This window comes from Lactuca virosa, chromosome 7, assembly GCF_052849685.1.
Source record: "Lactuca virosa cultivar CGN04683 chromosome 7, Lactuca_virosa_CGN04683_v6, whole genome shotgun sequence".
NCBI lineage: Eukaryota > Viridiplantae > Streptophyta > Magnoliopsida > Asterales > Asteraceae > Lactuca > Lactuca virosa.
Window position 1 is genome coordinate 252,443,748 of NC_136432.1, and position 7,162 is coordinate 252,450,909.

The 7,162-nt window shown below is 33.0% G+C and overlaps 1 pseudogene across 1 annotated transcript; it reads right to left on the bottom strand.

The window, feature by feature from the left end:
- Window positions 1-300: 300 nt before the first annotated feature.
- Window positions 301-2,032, bottom strand: LOC145127868 (chorismate mutase 1, chloroplastic-like; annotated as a pseudogene). Its single transcript, XR_013716497.1, has 6 exons — window positions 1,783-2,032; window positions 1,393-1,615; window positions 1,210-1,296; window positions 989-1,128; window positions 800-896; window positions 301-725 (listed from the first exon to the last, which is right to left on the bottom strand). The product of XR_013716497.1 is annotated as a chorismate mutase 1, chloroplastic-like (transcript).
- Between the last annotated feature and the right edge of the window lie 5,130 nt (window positions 2,033-7,162).

Here is a 7,162-nt window from a genome sequence, read left to right on the forward strand (position 1 = left end):
AAAATTTTTTTCATCTTTACATTACGTTTCTTTAAGATCAGACAATTTTTTGCTAAATTAAATTTGAAATTTCTACATTAATCGTTTACTTTTAGGGGAGGTTTTGCACTACAGTCAAAATCGTCCAGACGTTTTTTAGCTGTTTTGAGTAAAGCACAAAAATCAAATTTGTAATGAACAAAATTATTCAAATATTAATAAAACTTTAAAAATTATATAAATTTTTATCATCACTTTCATCCAATTTCCCGCTAAACAAACACACGATAGATTATAATTCTCGGGATTCAAATCTTCTCATATTTCAATTCCTTTTCTAGATTCCATTACTTTCAAAAATTCCAAAAGACATTCATCCAAAGTCGATTCAAACTCGTTTGAGATTTCTTCGATCATCAATACCTCCACTAATTTCTACCAAATCGTGTTAAAAAGTTTCATATATCTTTGAAAAAAAAAACACAATTCATACACATTCATTCAATCATTCAATCTAATCTTCTCAACAAGTACTCAACTTGTACTTCTTTTGTCAATGGCATAATCCAATCCCCATAAAGATCCGCAACCAAAGTGGGTTCTATTTTATACACAGGCTCAATCGCATCTTCCCCAAACCCAACAGTCACCACTTGCCCAAAAGTCTTGGCTTTTGTTTCCACCCGTTTCTTGATTGCTTCTTCCATAGCCGGATACCTCAATAAATCCATCAGTTTTTTCTTATCCTGCATCTCGAAAATTACCATTATACCCTTGTGAAACCAAAAATAATAACGAATACATTAGGATTGATTCTCACTTGCGCTTTAATCGCAGCTTCATAATCAGAAGGTGAAGCTCGGAATTTTGCTTCCGCTACGAATTTACCATAGTGAATTCGTTTAGACAGGGCGGGCCTGCATATTAACACGAAGTAAAGATTGTTTTTTTACTAATTTGCCCTCCGTTTTCTGAAATAATTTTTTTAAAAATTAAAATTCATACCTGCAAGCAGGTGGAGTCACAGGTTGCTGCTGATCCACAATTACCATCATTTCCTTCCTTTACAAGTCTAGGGAGAAGATCTTTGAAGTATATATCCCATATTTTGAGGTTAATATTAATATCTTGAGCACAAGGATGCAACACCTATATTTATTATATCAATAAAAAAACTGATATAAACCCAATAAAACCAATAAAAGAACTCATTTTTCTAACTATCATTACCTGTGGGTATTCCAATGGGGGCAACATAGGGTCAGGTAAGTCTTTTGGGAAAAACGGGTGTTCATCAGGGCTCTTGTATCTTCCAACCTGTTATAAGAAAAGGGTGAAAAGTCGTTATCTTTTATGATGAAATCATCAATTTTTGTCATAGAATGTGAAATTGTGGATTTGAATTTGAATTACCTGAGCATGGACTTTTTCGGTTTCTTTGACCATGAACTCAACTAAAGAACCTTTGAAGCCATCCATGAAGAAAGCATTAGGGTCATATGTATCCTCATTGTAGCAAAATTGAGCTCTTTCTACAAGGCTAAATATAATGCTATCTTCTTGTCGAATTAAAGAACTTCTTATACCATCAAGAGTATAGATTTCACTCTCGTCTACTCGTGTCTCATTCTTTGATCTATAAGGAAACAAATGAACATATGTGACATTGTTCTCTGAAAAGTATTGGAATGTGAACAAACTGGGATCGGAAAGAACCCTAAAAATTATATGTCAAAATTACAATTAAAGAGTTCGAATCGATAAAATTCCGAGAAATTCGAAGACGATGTGAAGATAACTTACCCAAATGAAGTCGCAGATGCTTGAACGGATTGAACGCCATTCTTCGAAACCCCTGAATTGGATATCTGTAAGTTCCAGTTCTTCTACATTGGAGGACGAAATGGAGTGATCGATCTACAAGATTTAGACAAAGAAGTAGCGGAGATGGCAGGAGAAAAGGGGATTCTGAGCAGCGTAGCCTCCATGGAAAAAGAAACAATGAAGAAGTGGATCACATATAAAGAAAACACAGGGGTTGGTGGCTTGGTGGTAGAAGTGGCACTGTGGCAGTGCCCAAATCGGATGGGATCGAGTCAAACAAGTCAAAACCGGGTCGATTCCAAACCGGTTTAAACCGGAACATACTCAAGCGTATAGCGGTATAGAAATCGGATCGAATTGACACTGGTTTAGGGGAAACCGGTTCGGAAAAAACAGGCAAAATTGAAAATATTTTCACCCTGTTTTGTTGTTTGTAATTGTTCTTCTCGGTAATGACAGCCCATTTAGAGGGTGTTTGGGATTTCATTTTGAAGTTAAAAGAGACTTTTATGTAAAAGGACTTATTGACTTATTAATGTGGGACAAGAAGATTTTTAAAAAGTGTTTGGTTTAGCTTTTTAGTGACAAAAGTCAATAAGTTAATAAGTTAAAAAGTGTTTGGCTAACTTATTGACTTTTGCTCGTTTTTATTCTAATAAGTTATAAGTCATTCCAAAAAGTCATAAATTGTAACTTCTTCAAAACTCCTTTGCAAAGGCTAAACCAAAAGTTATTTTATCCAAACACTTTTTTTTAACTTATTGATTTTTCAAAAAGTCAATAAGTTTAAAAGGAGATTTTAGATGAAATCCCAAACACCCTCTTAATTTCCGAAGCGAATTTGTAATTTGTATGGTTTTGTATTTGGCCCAAGGAGACATCAAAAATAAAGAATTAATGTGGCAGTGAGTAAACTCTGAAAGCATTACTACAGAAGGCATAAGGCATTTTTCATTGTTTTTTTTTCATAAAAATATATAAAACATTACAATAATACCTATTCAAACATAAAAACATTAAACATAATCGTTTTTGTTTTAATTAATCATCCTTTTTGTTGTTTGGATTTAGTCATCCTCCTTCATGTCGCTTAATTTTGATTCATATGCAAGTTCTTATAAGGTAAATGGTACCTATATTCTCATTACCATTTCTTGTTCAACCCTCAACAACTCGTCTTTTAGTGGTGAAATATTTTATATTCGTTCAATGCCATCTAAGTAGTCTTTCAAGCATATGCTTACTTCCACTGACAAAGAGGTAAGTTTTGTTCTTCTAGGTTATATAACCCGGCCACTAATAGAAAAAACAAATTCCAAAGCAATTGTAGAAGTTTGAATGGTTAGTACATCACGGACCATAGCGGCTAGAATCGGAAATTGGGATTTCGTATTTTTCCACACGGACAAAATATCAAAATTCTCAAACTTTATATACTTATATGTGCCAAAAAGTCAGATCCAATATACCTTTCAAGCTGACTACTAGGAGTGCTAGACCGAGCTCGTTTGATATTTTTATTTTTGAAAGTATTATAGAGTCGAATTGTTTAGCTATTATCATGAAAAGTCGATCCAAATGTTCCTAAATTTCGCATCATGTCATGAATGTTTGTTGAATCGTATTTTGTTAAATAAAACATCAAACAAATTTTGAAGAACTTTGTTAAATGTTGATATTTCTTTTGAAGCATAATCTTAATATTTTTCTAATAAACTCAAATCATAAGAATAAGAAATGTTATAATCAACTCCGCCAACATTTATAGTCGTGTTCAAAACGCTGGCACAATTTATAACCAGAGGCATACTTTTGAAATATTTTATAAACTTGCATTTCATTGGTTTCACCATTTTCAAACATATCACCCCTCATTTCAATCTCGTTTATTTTCGAACACATTAAAAGTATTCGATTTAAAGTTAAACAACTTGGAGGATAATAAATTCGTGACACAAAAGTAATTGCATTTTTTAAAAACTCTAAGCATTTTTGGAAACAATTAAGTTTGAGAGTATGTCAACTTGATTTCGAATAAGGCATAACTCGATTACGTTCCACAAGGTTGTCATAAAACATTTTAAAGTATCTTTATGACGTAAACCGCATTCAAACATGTTACAAGTGGAGTTCCATCGAGTAGATACATCCCAATTCGGACCTAAGAAAAAGGCATTCACATCAACACAAAACTTAATATATTTATGATATTAAGCGTTAATATAAATAAAAATATCATGAAGCATTTGGTTGACAGTTGTTTTACACCTTTAAAGCATTTGCTTGAGAGTTTTTTTTACACCTTCAATGTTGTTATTGAATGCATTATCAAATGATATAGAAAAAACTTTGTCTTGTAGTTTATAAGTTTTGATCACATAATTTATGATTTTATATAAATTTCCGAGGGTAAATTACATGAATCGTCCCTCGTGCAGGTGTCAAAAAGCATGTTTAATCCCTATTTTCAAAAATTAACTCGGATCGTCCCTCATGTCATTAAAAGTTGCACACTTCATCCCTACGGACATAAAAAGATTATTTTGCCCTTAATAATTTCTTTTTTAATTTACTTTTGTTTATTTATCATTTCTAGATTAAAAAAATCTTAAAATATTTTTAAAGTTTATAAAAGTTCATTTTCTTCTATAATTTCTTTTTACCCCAGCTCGAACGACACCACGAGACGTTGCTCTCAGTTTCATTTTCTTTGTGTTGGTTGCTTTGATCATCGTCTTTTCTAATTAACATTACACCTTCCAGGAAAATCAGTTTCTCTAAAGTCTAAACATCAATATTTCTCACAATTCACTCTATTATTGCTTTATCATCAAGATTGACGGAGAAACCCTAATTTTGGTTGCTCACTTTGGGAAATTCGATTATTCCTTCAGTTACTCTGTGAACTTTGGCGTATGTATAATGTGATATATAGTTTGAGATATGAATACTGATTGAATGAAGAGTTTCAAAGCTCTTGATATGAAAGAAGAGTCTTGTCACACCCCCATACCAGAACGGCGGAAACGTTCGGGGGCGGAGAACGTCATGTAAGTATCACAACACATGCATTATAGTAATCAAAGTACAAACAACCATTTCATTAATAAGTATAAGTTTTACATAAGTGTTTAAACATTACATATTCAAACATCAAGGTAGATACAATAGAAGGCATAAGATGCAGTACGGTACTAGGCAGTCTTCTCAAAAGTTTCGGGAGTGTACCTGACTACTGGATTCCTGAGAATACAAGTTATTTTGAAAAAGTAGATCAACATTTAAGTTGGTGAGTTCATAAGTATTTTAGTTATATAAAGTATACTCTAAGTTCTTGGAAAAATTTGTTGGTTCCTCCAGAAAATTCTATATTTTCTGACGTGATAAAATGATAACCATAATAGTTCCCTCTACAATTACTTAGTTTATACTAGTTATATATAACCTAATATCGAACGGACAGCTAAATGTGTGAATCTGCCCTAAGCCCACAACCAAACAAGGAACAGGAAGTAAGGCGGAAGTCACACATTCCACTGCCAATCGAATATTACTTATATATAACTCTGATGTATAAACTAAGGAATTATAGAATTAACCATTAAAGTCCTTTATGCTATACTAGTTTTGAGAAAGTGACTGATTACGTTCTAGAAAATTCTATATTTTCTGCTTTACAACTGATAAGTAGTTTTAATCCCATAAAACCATTCTATTAAGTAGTTTTAAATCCCCATAAAACCGTTCTATTAAGTAGTTTTAAATCCCCATAAAACCATTCTGTAAAGTAGTTTTAAATCCCCATAAAACCGATCCGTTTTGTTTATGGAAAGTGATTAATACAATAGTATTTCTTAAAAATAAAACTACTGAAGAATAATTACCCTAATATTAACCTGGTTAATTAGGGTTTAAAATGTGATAAAGTTGTAACCATACTGGACTAGAATGAACATAACGACCTACTGGTGTCGAAACTGAATATGTGACATTTGTCACCTCATGGCTGGTCTGACGGACTGTAGCTAGCAGTCGGGATGTGGGATTGTCAGTCCCGTATAGATCTATACACACAATCCGCTCTCCCTCCAACAGACTCTGGTTACAAGAATGTAGCATAGCAAGTATTGCTATGTCCTGAATACATACCATCACATTTTAGTTTGATTAAAGATCGAAGTATATCCTTTTCTTGAAAAATTAATTTAGACCTCGTATACTTATCTATCAAAATAGATTTCTCGTTTGTTTCATAAATTATACCTATTATAATTTATACGTTCTATCTGATTAGCATGATCTCTCCTGAATGTACCCCTTTGCTCAACATGATACAAAGGTAATGATACTGACTGAAGTAATCTTTTATATTCCCATATGTATAATGTATATAATTAAGAAGGAAACGGCCTTCGGACAAATAACCCCACCTTAATCCTACATCCAAACAAGGAAAAGGAAATAAGGCAACTCATTAGTCCTAAGCCCTTTAAGTCTTATTTACATACTTATACATATATGAACATCATTTTGACAATTATAAGATAAAAGAGTTATAAATACATTTCAAAGAGTTTAAAGGTATCTTTAAAAGAGTTTATGTGATTTTGAAAAGAGTTCACATAACTTTAAGTCATTATGGGAGTATTGGGTAATCCTTTATTTTAAAAATAAAGATTCTAAGCAAAAGGAAATATTTTATGTGATTGATATCACAAGTATTTACTAACACAATTAGATTGTGTTCAACTTGTATTCCCCCCCCCCCCCCCTAAAAAGCATTTAAAATCATTTAAAAGGTAGATTATAGGGGTATGAACTCACCTGATGTGAGTGGATCGGATGAAAGTTTAATATAGGATGCTAAGTATGCCAAATGAAGTCCCGAGCACAAACGGATCCTATTTAACATATAATAACACATATATGTATGGAATTAGGGCCTATAACAACTAATAAGTATGGTAACCAACCTTAGGAACTAAGAAACACTTACAAAGAAGTGTTAGAATCAAAGTTAGGAGGTTGAATGGTGTTCACGGCCACACATGAGGTGTTCACGGCCTTGGGATGGTTCACGGTCCAAGAACACATGAAGTGTTCACGGCCCTAACTTGGATCTAAGAAGGGTTCACGACCCTTGATGAAGGGTTCACGGCCAAAGAGTGGTTGACGTCCCTATGAACACCTTGAAGATCTTGAAGATGATGATGAAAAGTGATGAATCATTGTTAGGATCAAAGGGTGTGACATCCCCAATTTCACGGCCAGAAAAGACCGATTTGTTTATGCTTTGATTTATAAAATCAGAGTAATCCTTTGATTAAAAGAGTTGCGGAATTTGTTCCCAAAACAAAAT